The sequence below is a fragment of the Canis lupus genome, chromosome 9 (genome assembly GCF_048164855.1).
Source record: "Canis lupus baileyi chromosome 9, mCanLup2.hap1, whole genome shotgun sequence".
NCBI classification, from domain to species: Eukaryota; Metazoa; Chordata; class Mammalia; order Carnivora; family Canidae; genus Canis; species Canis lupus.
The window spans coordinates 60,811,360-60,826,874 of NC_132846.1; the positions used below are offsets into that span (position 1 = coordinate 60,811,360).

Genomic DNA, 15,515 nt, shown 5'->3' on the forward strand with positions numbered 1-15,515 from the left:
TCAAATAAATAAACAAAATGTTAAAAAAAAAAAAAAAACAATCAGATGCTTAACTGACTGCAGCACCCAGGCACCCCTACTTTTTATTCTAATGAACTAGCTAGACATATTAGATAGGCCAGTGAGGCAACTGAATACAGATTTTTAAAATCTCCATCTTTCCTACCTAGTCTGAAGAAGCTTCATGGGAGAAGGGGAAGTGAAAACACATCAGAAATAACCACCTCGTTTGTATCAAATGATATAGCATCATCTCCTTAGGGGCAACCCAAGCAAATCTGCTTCCCCAACCTCATTAATTCCATTGATTCCATTTTCTCTTTGCACTTTAAGCCATAAATTCTCCCCAAAACATAATGTTCCATTCTGTAATGTTAAAATCAAGTAAACAATTATTTACTAATTGCCTCTGTTGACTTTGTGAATTCAACTTACTTATTTTGAATCACGCAGGACCAATTTTAAAATAGAACCTGTGGTGCATGCATGTAAGCATTTCTGTTTTCCAACACTTTTATCTTGCCCTGGGCTTCCTTTAGTCCAGCCACACTGTCATCCTTCTGTCACTTATGCATGGGGCCTCTGTTCTTTTCTGGCTAAACTCATCCACAGGTTGCTATGGAAACACAGCAGCTACTGTAGCGTCGTGACCCAAGAAGGCCTTTGTGATGGTAGATTTCTTTCTCTAGGTCCATTGGGTCACCCTGCCATGGATCGGTAGGCTATTCCTCCAACAGACACACCCACACACAAATTAACGCATACTCACAGATACAAACAACCTTCCCCCCTGTCAAAAAACAAAAATTCCTGGGATCTTTCAGCACATGTTTGCATTATTGCATAAGACATCTAATACCATCTAGAACACACATTACCTCCTTAATTTCTGAAATAATGCACCATGTGGGTGTTTTCATTTTCTTGTTTACTAGATTAGCAGTCGGCGGGAGTCAGGGTGGTGGAGGGGACATTGTTGAGATCCTCCATGCCCATCCCTACTTCTTTCTCTTTCCCTCAACCAGAAGTGGCTGCCAAGGACTATTCTGGAAAAATCCAGTTCCGACTGGGTTGTTTCATTTACATCTTCTAGGCAGACACACCTATGGGGGAGGATGACAAGAGGTTAATCTAAAAGAAAGCAGAAATGTCCTGTTTTGTTCTTTGTTCATAATAGAAACACCTGACTGGATTCAACTTTAAAAAAAAAATTGACCATTCATTCCTTTTACTCTTTGGTATTTCATACAGTTTAAAGATGAAGCACAAGGTGATTAAGTTCATGTTATTTAGTTGCATGGACTGAATGCCCCTTGTTTGCAGGAATAAGCAGACAATGGCAAAATGGGTTTAAACTTGGGTAAGGGAGAAGGAAGCCATGTGGGTGTTTAGATTCCTCCTCCTCCAAAAATCTTTGTTTTCGCTACATCATTTGTTGCTGGCCAAGAAAAATCACACAGATGCCTTGCCGGTGGCCACTAGGTGTCCATCATGTTCTGTTTAGAACCTTGTACTTCCCAGGCTAACTGCCACTCCCAAGGAGCAGAGTAGAGTAATGTGATATTCCTCTACCCAAGAAACAAGAAATATCCCCTATAAATTGAAAATGAAGGGGGGAAATGTTGACATTCGGTTTGCATCATTTGTTTCTCTGCTTTCTGGAAAACTCAGTAATCATCAGATAATTTCACTTGATTTAACCTCAATGTATCATTTTAGTACTATTTTTTTCAGCTGCTCAAAATTGATCAGTCCACAGGTAAGAGAACATAATTGCATAATTTCTGAAGGATGTGGCTATAACATGGATAATGTGTTCTTATTCAGTTATCTTACCCATTTAAGAAAATACCGCCTTTAACATAAGTAGAAACAAAACTTTTGAGCTATCAGAAGTTTGCAATTTTGTCTACTATGATAAAATTATTGTCTATGAAATTCAAGGTGCAATTCAATATATGTATGATTTTCAACTTCAAATTTATTTTTGTTATCTCTCAGCACTACAAATGTATCTGTTATTTTGAGTTGTTTGAATCTGTTCCTCTCCAAAGAACAGTAATACAGTCATAATTTAACAGCATTTGCATACCATTAAATATATAGTGGCCTGTAATCTGTTTCTTTTGCCTATAATTTTCTTAAGTCCTTTATGAAACACCAGTGGATTTTTATGCATTTAGGGAATAGGTTATGATTCCTCAAATGGTGTTGCAATTATGTGTTCAAAAAGCAAGCCAATAAAGAAACGAGCTCAGGAAGTCTCCATATTGTTCAGTGTAAGCTTGAGAATAAAAATATAAATTTTGTTATCTAGGAAATGTGTGCTCAATTAATTTCAAATCAAATACAATCAAGAAATCTTGCTCTATGATGATTTGACTTGCCAGTGCTGTGAAAAATATTAACGTGAGCTCTCGGCGTTTCATTGATCCTTCTTGGACATGTAATTGAACTCAACAACATCCTTCTAAAAGAATCCTTTTTGAAATTATTGTTAAATTTCTGGTCTTGGCTCCAGACTATTGACACTTACTAACAAATGAATTAACTTGGAAACCCTGATTTCATTTCACAGTTAATTATATCACATCAAAGGATTAAAATCATGGACTAAAAAATGTCTCTATAGAAATGCCACAGAGAAGTATACTATGAGCCTTTAGAAATCTGCACATGAGTACCAGATCTATTAGGTTCTATTAGTGTTTTTAAAAATATAGATAGGGGCACCTGGGTGGCTCAGTGGTTGAGTGTCTGCCTTTGGCTCAGGGCATGATCCCAGATCAGGTCCCACATCAGCTCCCTTCAGGGAGTCTGCTTCTCCCTCTGCCTGTGTCTCTGCCTCTCTCTGTGTCTCTCATTAATAAATAAAAAAATCTTTTTAAAAAATTGACTTGATCTTATTGCAGACTATACAATGGCATGAGTCTGTTCACTGATTCAGCACTAGAAAAAAATATCACTGCCTTTTCTTTAAGTCCATTTAATTGTAACTCCCAGCCCAGATACCACCAAGCTATAGGAAATTCCATCACAGTCATTCCTGGGCTGCCCTCCTCTTTCAGGTTCATACCAGAATCGGGGAAGTTTACAATGCTAAGAAAATAGAGGAGGGGCCTTTGGTTTCCAATCTCTAACAATCACCAAGGACATTCTCTTAAGTCATCATGGTCCTTTGCACCTCACTATCCTGGCTGCCTCACTATCCTGGGGCACAGGACTCATTGACAAGGCTGAGGAGAGGATGCCTATGCATCAGGTTGACTGGCATTCCCTTCAAAATCCATGTGTTCTTGGCTTTCTGAGTAGAGCATGCACCTGAATTAAGCCAATCAAAGCAGCCCAATGCCCTGGACCAATGATGCATTGAGTGGTGGGCATGTGACCTATCCTGCTTGTAATACTGGAACAAAGGCTCTTGCTTTTGCTCTGGATGATGTACTCGGCAGATGAGGTACTGGAATCTCAGTGGCCATCATGTAGTTATGAAATAACCATCACATGGAAGAAAGAAGAATTCAGGGAATCGTAGAGCCCTGGAACAGGGACCCATGATGTGATGAGTCTCTGCACATTGCAGCTACCTGAAACAAATAAGCCTCCTTGTATTTCAAATCAGCTGAGTCAGGTGTTTTTGTTTTTGTTTCCCTTTTTAAAACCTCAAAGGGTCCTAAATGGAATTTAGAACATGGAAGTGAGGATAATGTAAGATTGTTGAATAGCTGGGCTGAGGAGGTATGATGGAGAGGGATGTGTGAGGACACATCCAGCTGGTGAAGTTAGCAACCCCTGTTAGTAAAAGGTTAGCAAAATAACTATTTTTTTTAAGACTTTATTTATTTATCTGAGAAAGAGGAAAAGAGAAGGGCAGGGGGAGGGGCAGAGGGAGAAGCAGACTCTTCATTGAACAGGGAGCCCAATGCTGGGCTCCATCTGGGACTCCGGGATCGTGACCTGAGCCAAAGGCAGACATCTAACTGACTGAGCCACCCAGGTGCCCCCTAAATAACTGTTTCAACTGTTTCTTGCTATAATCTGGGACTCAGAAAATGCCTACCAAGGCTCTCACATCAGGGAATTGCTAAAAATAAAAAAAGACATTGGTGTCTTTGAGCTTTTCTTTACAAGCTTCAGTAAGGTTCCACAAGAGAAAGGTAAAATAATTCAATTTTTGTGAGACCTTTTCTGATATATTTTCAAATCTAGTAAATACTGCAACCCTGAGGGGCCCATTCACTGACACAGTGTGTTTTCATGCTTCAGGAAAAGGGTAAATTTCAGCTAGAAAAAATAAGTCAATATTATTTGTGAGTCATTGGTGAGCAAAGTCTCAAAAGCTAGGCATTATGGAGAAAGAAAAGAATCTTTAAAACCCCTTCGGCACCCATTTCATATGAAATGCCAGAATAGGTGACTTAAACTTGGAATCTTAGATAAGCCAAGGAAAGTGAGGACACAGGATATAAATGAAGCTCTTGTTATGCAAGAAAATGAAAAGCCTAGCCTCTTGACCCCAGTGGACTATAGGGAGGAGACACGAATTAGAATAAATACATTAGAGACAAATGTTCAACCTCATGACCTGAGGAGTAGTAGCAACTTCCAGAGTGAGTGGAGGAGAATAGTCAATGCTCTTGACTTGCTTCCCCTAAAGACAGCTACAAGCCCCTGGGAGAAACTCCATATTCACTCTGAGGCATATCAATGTGGTGCAAAAATAGAGATTAGCATACAGTTGTGCAGGTTGAGTACCGCACAAGAAACCCATATCTAAGGAACGTCATTCATTTCACAGACATTGTAGATTTGTGCATGTATCATGGCAGCTTCAGAGCATTGGCACAAAGTTTTCTAACAAAATTAGCGTGACAGGAAGCAAAGTGTCTTAAGGAAGATGGATTTTTTTTTTCTAATTTGCACAGACTGCCGTGTGAACAGTTTAACCTTGCCTCACCCCTGCCACCACAAGGTCCTGTAAACCTCTTCCACTCCAGAGCCATTGTGGGTGGAGCTAGAATATGTGAAATCTCTCTGAAAAACTAAGTGTTTACCCCAAACTAGCTAAGTTAAACTAATTAGATACTTTATGTAGGAAGAAAGGGACATATTTTTAATTCACAATAATTTTTTTGTAACCTGCTACCCAGCAGGTTGATGACACAGAAGGAAGAAGAGACTAGTTACAAAAAAATAAAGCTACTTTTTCTGTACACAATTGAGTAGTTGTGTGAGCCTTGCCTCTCAGGTGTCGAGGCTCTGACTGGAGGGGGACTGCTGGAACAGAGAGAGAAGGAAACCTGCTTTTCTGGAATCTTACCTACCTGTGACTTACAAGCCAGGTTGAGTATAGGTCCCATCACTAGAGCAGTGGTTCTCAAACTCCAATGTTTATAAGAATCACCTGGGAATCTTAGTTTAGTTTAAAAGACCTTTGTTCAATAATTCCGAGGCAGACACCGAAATGCTGCATGTCTAACAAATTCTCAGGTGATGTGGACGCTGCCAGGCCCTGGGTCCAGGTGTTGAATTGCAGTTTTGGACACTAGAGCCATGGTTCTCAGACTTCTGCATGTAATAGAATCATCTGGAAGGCTTGTTAAAATGGAGAGCTATGCCTCTACAATGTTGTGATTCCTAAAAGACATACACAGCTGGCCTCTTCCCCGTTTCTGACACAGAGTTCCTAAAACCCTTGGGATTTCCTGAGTGACAAAAGCACTAGCATCTCTGGTTCTGATATTTGATCTTTGACCCCATCCCTGTGGCACAGGGCTCCTGAAAGCCTTGTAAATTCCTAAGTGATAGGAGTGTCTTTTGTTTTAATGAGGGGACAGGGTGGGCTCCTAGATGGGGGCATAGACAATGCTGGTCACTGGAGGTAAAAAGACATGATTAGAAGTTTAGAATTTTCAGCCCCACCCTCATTCTCTTAAGAAAAGGGTTGAAAGTGGAGTTATTGATTGATTGTGCCTACCTGAGGAAGCCTCCCTAAAAATCTCCAAGTAGAGCTTTCAGGTAGGCAAACCTATTCACACTGAGAGGATTATGCACCCCAACTTCACGGGGACAGGCATTCCTGCACTTGGGATCTCCCAGCCCTTACCCTATGAATCTCTTCATCTGGCTGTTCATCTGTATCCTTTAGCATATCCTTTAATAAACTGGTCCATGTAGGGGCATCTGGGTGCCTCGGTCAGCTAAGTGTCTGACTTTGGCTCAGGTCATGATCTCAGGGTCCTGGGGTGGAGACGAGTGTCACCAGGCTCTGCCCTCAGTAAGGAGTCTGCTTCTCCCTCATCCTCTCCCTGTGCCCCCCCCCCACCCCGCCTGGTTCTCTCTCTCTCTCTCAAATAAATAAATAAAATCTCTAAATAAATAAATTAATAAACTGGTCCATGTAAGTAAGTGTTTCCTAGAGTTCTGTGAGCAGCCCTAGCAAATTAGTGGAACCCAAGAAGGGATGATAGGAACCTCCTTTGTAGCCAAATCGAACAGAAGTTGTGAGTAACTCGAATCTACTACTTAAAATGGCATCTGAAGTGGATTGGGGACAGTCATGTGGAACTGAGTCCTCAACCAGTGGGATTGAACCCTATATCTGAGTAGAAGGCATCAGAATGGTGCTAAATTGTGGGATCCTGAGCTGATGTTGCAGAACAGCTTGTTGTGAAGGGAAAAACCCTCACATATCTAGGAACTGAAGTGTCAGAAGTAGAATCTTTTGTGTGAGTATTAAAAAAGGGACATACACTGTAGGGAAAAACTGAGTAGGTTTTTCCTTTACAGCCCCATTCCCAGAGCTTCCCATTCCCACCCCCATGATCCAGTGGGAATGGGTAGGGGTACTTCTAACAAGTTCCCCCGTAACTGATGTGGGTAGGCCATACTTTGAGAATTCCTGCTCTAATCTAATGCAACCTTATCCCAGGCTCTTCTTTATCAATTATCCCTACCAGGGAAAAAGGTACAGCCTCTTCCACAGTGTGGATACAACTGGTATACAGCCCACAGGCAAGGAGTGTATTTGTGGATCCCTTCCACTGTCAAGTTCAGTCCTAACCTGTGGTTGCTAAGAGACAGAAATCATCAAGGCTCAAAAACCGTGACCAATAAGATTTCTGACTGTGGTCTCCAGCTCGCAGAATTGATAAGAAACAATTATACTGAAAGCTGCCAGATTAAGGGAGCTGGATAGCCCTTTACCTCTCTGACCTCATGGCACTGTGGGGCAGGCTACATGTGGTTCTTGGCCACACCTTTCCCAGCGGTGTCCACCTATATCCTTTCCACTAGGTCAAAAGCTATTTGAGAGCAGAAACCATGTTTTATTTGTTTCTGTATGGCCTCCAAGCCCATGCTTGGCTCCCTTCCTGGAAGCAAGCACAGAGTTCTGTATAGTCTAGATGTAAAAAAGGAATCATATTTAGAAGATATTAAAATGATTACACTTTTTATTCTCATATAAGTGGCCTTCTCTCAATGCTTGTCCATCATTAAAGGCCAGTTTATTGCCCAGGAAAAATGAGGGGTATCAAAAGTCATATTTTATGAAAAGATCTTGCTTTGTTGTTTTTTTTTTTTTTAAGATTTTATTTTATTTATTTGAGAGACAGCCAGAACAGGGGGTAGTGGCGAAGGGAGAGGAAGAAGCAGACTCCCCGCTGAGCAGGGAGTCTGATGCGGGGCTCAATCCCAAGACCCTGAGGTCATGACCTGAGTGAGCTGAAAGTGGATGCTCAACCAACAGATGCCCAAAGAAAATATTACTTTGTGATGCTTCACTGGGCAGAAAGATGAAGTAGATATACCTTCTGATTCTAGAAGAAAGTCACGGGATGGAGAAAGCTAGAGCAAGAGAGAGGACACGTCCCTGGGGTCAAACCTAGAGTGGCCAATGAGAAAAGCCAGAAGCAGAGAGGGATTTTGCTCCATACCCTGTTTGGGACCCAGGGAGGGGACCACCTTCAAGAAACTCCAAACACAAAATGGAAAAATGGCAAGAAACAGAAAAATAGAGATGGGGCATGCTATGCTTATGCAACAAATAGATGTGGTGATTAGTCTGTTCATGTGGGGCATGGAAGGTATTCAAGCATTCTCACATGTTCCCAGAAGTAAGAGGGTAAGGAAGAGGGAGGAGAGCCAGTGGGCCTAACATGGATCATTGTGGGGGAACTGTGATTCCTGTGGCAGAGGCTGTAGGTGGACCTAGAACTGGGGCAGGGTGGAGCAGGCAACTGAGACCTTAGAGTATCTGCAGCTCTAGTGAAGACACAGGTAAGGGAAACACTAGACCTCCACTAAGTCACTAGATCATAAGTCATGCTGACTGGAGATCAGCTTCTCCTACAAGGGGATGCCAAATGAATAGGCAGGACATCTTCTCAAAGGCCAAAGAGGACCAGGAGGACAGTACCAAGACCAGCAGGTAGACATCACCACTTTCCTCACTGCAAAGAGAACAGGTAAGCTTTCCTTTCCACCCAAGCACCATCTCATGGAAGGCACTATTTTATGGACATCTAAGAAGACTCCTTAAGGCAGTGTGAGTCTTGCATTTGACTGTGTATTCATCCAAAAAAATAACTACCTAAGTCTTTAAGAGACTATGTAAGCCAGCAGAGACTGAAATACCTTGTATGAATTTAAGTGTTTTTTCTCCACCGTCAGTGGGAATTGAGTTTCTGGGACATGAGAATAAGCTTCTTTCCCACATGCAAGTGTAGTATGTAAAAATGTGACCTCACAACTCAACAAATGTTTGGCAAATTGTGTGGGATTATGCTGTTACATTCACTTTTACATAAGTCTAGCTTACTTAAACTGAAGTTTCATCCTTTGGGAAACAATAGCAGAAAATAGAATTACTGTCAACAGCTCAGAAACAATATCCTGGTCATTAGGTGCTAGAAGAATGGGTGGGTGGATAATAAGGAGGATTAAGTACTTTTCAAAACTTCCTTCCTCTTTACTGCAAAGCTTATCTGTTTCTCTGGCATTCATTTGATGAGAATGAATTCAAGCCCCTTCTAAGGAGGATATGCATAAAAACAGAATGCTAATAATCACAATACCTAGCACCACATCTTGCTTATAGTAGGTGCTGAATATTTATTTGGTCACTTGATATGTTGATTAGATTTGAAGAGAGATATGAAAATTATGTGGTGTATTTGGTTGATTTAATTGAAGTGGGGAAGATGAGATGCTATCTCTTAGGAATATCAATGTGGCTAACCAGGTCTAAGCATGGTCTTTTTCTGCAATAGCTTTTATTATGTCGAGGACAGGGCTGCCCATTTGCTAGCCTGAAAGTGCCAGGAACAGAGAATGAGAAGTAAGTAGAACTTACTTCCTCGTTCTACCCGAGTTGGAAGATTGGCCACTGTTCACCTCCTCCATATTCAACTCTAGAACGGCATTTGAAGAACATCTAAATCAGATTTCTTCTGTTTTGGATAAGGGATCTGAGCCCAGGAAGGTAAAATAATTCACCAAAGGTCCCACAATTTCTACTTGAAAGAGACTAGAGTAAGTTTCATGTCTTCCAGGTGAGGAGTTTTTCCTTTACTGCAGATTCTTCTGGAGGCCCATGACAAATCAGACTGTCTGAGAGAAAAAAAAAAAAAAAAAGATTATTGGTCCAGAGAAGAAAAGTCCAGGGGCAATTTCAGGTATGGCCTACTTCAAATAAATGCTCAATTCATGTTTCCAGGAACACATTCTCACCATCTTCCCATTCTGCAGTTTGTATTCTAGCTTTTATATTATGTCAAAGATGGCTCCTGGAACCCCCAGGCTTAGGATCCTTAGCTTAAAAATTCCAATGTGAAGAAAGTCTCTTTCCTGATACTTTTGGCAAAAGTTATGATTCTGGTTGTCCTGTCCTTGTTCCCTACTTTAAAGCAGTAGCTATGGTTAGAGGTATATGGTGTTCGGTTTTCATACACCATGCCTGGACCTGAAGGGGCAAGGGCAGGGAATGAGTCCCAAACCTGGAGGCACAGAAGGAGGCTAGACTGAGGCTGTGATCTTTATTAGGGACATAGGCTGAAAATATGATCTGGGTAAGGAACAAATACCCAAAACTTCCTCTTCTCCCTCCTGCGGGTTTTCTGCAGAAGCTCCCTATTTGATGAACCTCCAGGAAGCCAGAGGTAAGGAATCTCGTTGTAGCTCATAAGGTCAGCTTCTGGAGTGCAAAGTTGGGTGAAGGATGAAAAGTGGATCTGAAAGAGGAACAGACAAGTATTTCATTTCTCAATTATATTTACATTCTATTCATGAGACAAATGAGGGAAATATCCATGAGATGTCAGAACATATGCCATTGTCTAAATTCCTATACTGCAACATTGCCTGCCAGACATCTGTAATAAAAACCTCCTGAAGTAAATGGGATTGTGAACCTACGTGACAGCAGCATCTGTGACGTCCACTGAGGTGTCATCTTGGTTTGGGGTTATAGTTTTTGTTCCTTCATTTACTAGCCCCATGAAACCTTGAACAAACCAGATAACCCCTCAGAGGTGGAGTTTCCTCATTTTTAATATGGAGATAACATTTCCCCTGCCCATCTAATGATATCTGCTACTCAGTACAAATGAAAAATTGGATATGAAAGGATTTGGAGAATGGTGAAATACTAATTTTATATTGATTATTTCAATATTTATATGCGAACATAAGAAATATATTAATGTGTTTTATTTATGAGTATGAATTTTTATAATTCTTACACCAGGAAAAGTTCCAAAGCCCATTTGACTCTTTTCCATATGTGGCAGTATTTTTTACCATGTGAAAGTTGAAATGAATAATGAAAGATTAACCTCCAATTTACTCCAGACTTGCAGTAACGAGATGATTTACTATAAAAGTTAAAGTTTTCTGCCTGACAAGTGAGTCACTGTGCTTATTATGTATTTACGAGCAAAGCAAAAGCACAAAACATCCCCATGTGTCCCAGTGAATTATGAAAGTCCTTTAAGAACAGCACATTGGCCATGGATCTTCTCCTATCTCTCCCCTGCAGTTCGCTGAGAATGATTTCCATAATATAGCTGAGCTTATCACAATTCATTTCTGCGCTACGGGCTCCTGGGATGATTGCCTAGATTTCTAAACCCCAGATTGGAAATGGTGGTTTGATAAAAATTAGAGAAAATGGCCCCATTCCCCTCACCCTGTCTCACCCCTTCCTTCTCTTCACCCCCCAACCCCATTCATCCCTCTCTAAATATTCTGGTTCCTAAGACTCTTTTGATCAGATTAATTTATTGTCCTAGTTTTTTGGGAATTCAGCAGTGATATCCTCCATGAGAACAGCAAGGTTATACATGTGTTGAGAACTCTATGTCAGATATTTTACTTAATGCCCCCCCACCACAGTCCTATGAAATAGATTATGTCCATTGTACATAAAAGAGCTAAAGTTTGGAGAGGCTAAAGGCAGAACAAGACTTGAACTCAAATATCTAAGTCTAAAGCCTGTGACTCTAACCACCATACTGGATAGACTTTGTTTCCATTTTGTTCCAGCAGTTTCTTTTTCCTTCTCTCTCTCTTTGTAAACCTGATTGATCACTATTGAGAAATGGGTCTCACTAGGGTCAGGAGTCAGGAGAAATTTTCTTCCTCTAATTTCAGGAGACACTTGCGTATGCGTTACTGATACAGTGCAGTTACTTTACTGGGAAAGAAACGGTCACTATCTCCTGAGGACCCCACGTTGACAGCAGAGCAGAGACCAATCATATTGAATTGTTGTTCTCTGTCAATCACTATGAAGTCTACATTCTAATTATTATGATATCACATAAAGTTCAAGGCCGTAAGTGAGGTAAATGGTCAAGAGGCAGCAGAATAGCTTCACAATCACTATTATGACAAAAATATAACACAGGATTTTTAAAAATAAAAACAAAAGAGAATGCTAAATGGTTAGGAATCTATGAAAGTTATTTTTTATTGGGGTATAACTGCCGCACAATGAATGTAACATTAATTTTAGGTGTACAACATAGTGATTCAATAAGTGTATGTATTACACCATCTTACTGCAAATATAGCTACCATCTGTCACCATATGACACGATTACAATGCCATGAACTATATCTGCTGTGTTGTACCTTTCATCCTCATGACCTATTCATTCCACAACTAGAAGCCTATATCCCCTACTTCCCTTCACCCATTTAGCCCATCCCCCACCCCTTTCTCCCTCTGATAACCGTCAGTTTGTTCTCTGTATTTATATCACCTACTTAAAAATTTTGTTTTGTTTTTTAGATTCCACAGCAAGTGAAATCATATGTCATTCTCTGCTGACTAACTGCATTTAGTCCGTATATGCAATTTAGCCTATTTTTCCTACATAATGACTCTAAGAGGTTAACCCCAATGATATAAAATTTACTCCTGGTTATGTTCCCATTCAATTTCATGCTGTTCGCACTTTCATTTACTTCTTAAGTACTTTGGAGAACTGTATGAGGAAAAAAAGAGTACGCTCTTGTTTTAAATGACATCATAAGGATAGTGAACAATTTAATAGGAAGGAAAAAACACTTGAGTCATTTATTAATCCTTTCAATATTTTTGTCAAATGCCTAATTTTTGCTAGCTGCTGGGAGTATAGGAAAGCTTCTAGTCTAATAGGGGATCCAGGGATATGCACTACAACATAGTGAGTGTTACAGTAGGGGCTAAGAAGTGTGGGTGGGCTTGACTGATGCTAGCTCAATCTTGCAGCATCCAGGAAAATGTCCAAGAACATTTGCTGCCTCCTCTGAGATCTGGTAGCTGAGTAGGCACTAATCAACTGGTAGAGGGTATTTCAGGCTGAGGGGCAGCACATAGAAAAGCCTGGCTCCATTTTAAGGAAATGAAAGTAGTTCAGTGTTGTTGGAACTGACTGCAAGGAAGGAAGTGGCAAAAGATAAAGATGGGAAAGAAGTAGAAGTTAAATCTTAGACAGTCTCTTAACTAAGATAAATAATTTGGACTTTTTTGGTAAGGTCAATAAACAGCCATCAAAAAGTTTTAAGCAAGTGAATGACATGATCAAAATTGTGCTTTAGGAAATTACTCTTGCCTCACTGTCCAAGAGGACCCTGGTGTGGGTTGATGAGCTGGTGAGATGACATTGACCTTCATCTCTGAGGAGGCTGAGCCCTGATTTATCTTGCCCATTAAACTCTACATATGGCAGACTCATGTTCATATTAAATATCAATTCCAGTAAAGACAATTTTTCCCCCTCAGAATGGAATTTTTCCCCCTCAGAATGTCCATTATAATCCATCTACCCTAAAAAGTTGGCTGATCTCCTTGGTCTCTGCTGCTAGCAGGTTAGGCATGCAAGAGTAGCATTAGCTCGGTCAGACGGAGCCTGTGCAAGCCTCTGTCTCTGCCACATAACCACTCTGCTCCTGGGCCCTTTGTCCAGCACAGAGACAAACTGACAAGAGAAACTACCTCATATACCCAGGATGAATCAACCTTGCCCTCGGGATGTTGAGATACCCCTTTGCAGCATATGTTTTCTGTGGGCAATTAGCTCCATACTTTGTGCCCACTCCTCTGGGCGAGTCTACGTACCTCTTCCCAGACTCTATCCCTAGTTTTCCAGTCCTGCGCCTTCCAGACTCTAGACCAGTCATCCATACAAAATGGATAATCAAGTTTTCTGCTCATCAATTTCCTACTGGGTAAGAATTAAGCAATTATCACACCTAGTGGCAACCTGCTTGTTAGCAAATCCTCATATTAGCTCTCCACATGTCCCTTCTACTTTCTTCATGTCCTTCACTCATGATCTCCGGGATTATATGCAAGCCCTTTGTGTTAAGTTGTTCTTCCAAGGAAGCTCAGGTTAAAATAGTTGGTATAAGGAGTAGCCCTAAAAATCCACCATCAGGATGGGATTTTCAAGCTATATTGTGAGTGGTAGTCACTAGTGCCCTGCAGTGGGTGCATAAGAATTGGTTGAATATTCATCCCAGCCTGTAAAATTTTAACTGTAAAACCATAATAATGACAGCTATCAGGAAAGTGCCCCCAATGTTCTAGATTTATTTTCTCTTTCTCGCTAGATTGGAGCTCAATGGACAAAAACAGAGGTAAATCACTATGTTGTCACACACTTGTGAGCATCTGGTAGGAAAGCTGTATCTGGAGAGCTATTAATGCCAGGTAGATAGCTCAATAGATGCTGCAAGTGACCAGGTATATTAGTGGCCTGTGAAATATTTCAGTGTTTCCTTTTTTCTGATAATTTAGTAAGTGATGGCCTTTTTCGCCTTCATCGATTTCATGTTCCAAATCAGTGAAACACTACCCGGATACCTACAATTGAATAGCCTGGGGGGAGCTTTAAAAACTGATGCGTGGACTCCATTATTTAAATCAAAACCCCTACAAGTCAAGCCCAGATGTCTATATTTTAAAAGTTTGTCACATGGTTGTAATGTGCCGCCAGAGTTGATGCTTGACACTTCTAGACCAAAAGATAGAGGAAGGGAGAGAGGAACTTGCATGTATTGAGCAAGCACTATTATTGGCCTCTTCCCTCTCTTTTAATATCCATGCAGTTTCAATAATGAGGTTATGGGAAAATGTAATCAGAATTCCATCAGTTTGGTAGAAACACTTTGTTAAGTATTTGATGCTTAGAGTAAAAGAGGAGTCCTCCCAAAAGGCATGCTCAAAACAAAGTAGTTTCCAAAATTGCATGCATATGACAAAGAGAGAAATTAGATGTCCTTTGAAGGGTTGGAGAGGAGAATGAAGAGGGATAAAAAAGAATGAAGAGTAAAGCATCCAAATCTTCCATGGACTGAACTCCTGGTACTTGGGGTAAGGACACTTTGTTGACACAGAATAAATATGAAGGTTTCTGCCCAGGTGACATAGTCAGTATCAAAGCGGGAGCTGGAGGGTCAGGAATGTCCCTGCTGAGGTCTGGGTCTCAACTGTCATTAATGGTTAATATTCACTGAGAATAATGTAGATATACAGGAATTGGAAAAAGATATTGAAAGATGTTGTCGCATTGTGATGTAAGAGAGTCTACTGATGTTCACCTTGGTGTTAGGCTCACAGCTAGAGCTACATTTATGGGACCCCACAAAGAGCCATTATGACCCAAAATGCCCCTCCAGAGGGCTAAGCTCCTGGAAAGTAATCATGAACCATCACTTTCTGAAGAGTGCTCTGTGGAAATTGAGTTCTAAGGATATTAAGTGCAAAAACTTAACAAGGGTTCCATGGCCAAGGATGTCTTGCAAATGGACTAAATAAAAGGATCTCCAAAGCCTTCAGTATGCTAAATGGGTGCAGTGATACCCCAAGAGGGAGGAATAGGCTGTCACTTTCTGTGCATGTTTTCATGAAATGTCTCAAGACCCAAACTCCCTGAGAGTCATTTGGGAGACATCACTACAGACCTAGATACAAATGACTGGTAACACATTGATGTTTTTTGCAAGAAGAGACCAGGCCTAAGTAC

The 15,515-nt window shown here is 40.8% G+C and overlaps 1 protein-coding gene and 1 long non-coding RNA gene across 17 annotated transcripts in view; one reads left to right on the forward strand and one right to left on the reverse strand.

The window, feature by feature from the left end:
- Positions 1-15,515, forward strand: part of GPR65 (G protein-coupled receptor 65) — a 63,842-nt gene that overhangs the window by 29,228 nt on the left and 19,099 nt on the right. For 12 of the 16 annotated variants that reach the window (XR_012037042.1, XR_012037038.1, XR_012037041.1 and 9 more), the window contains 2 exons: positions 171-3,805; positions 9,555-9,677. The exons of 1 other annotated variant lie outside the window; for it this stretch is intronic. The gene's annotated coding sequence lies outside the window, so the exon portion shown is untranslated. Of the gene's footprint in view, positions 1-170; positions 3,806-6,404; positions 9,678-9,726; positions 15,471-15,515 lie in introns of those variants that run through there. 3 more of the 16 variants (XR_012037030.1, XR_012037039.1, XR_012037040.1) reach the window with 3 other exon arrangements.
- LOC140640350 (uncharacterized) lies at positions 9,259-11,793 on the reverse strand. The gene is made up of 3 exons (XR_012037044.1): positions 11,611-11,793; positions 10,086-10,232; positions 9,259-9,612 (listed from the first exon to the last, which is right to left on the reverse strand). It is a non-coding gene; the product is annotated as an uncharacterized lncRNA (long non-coding RNA).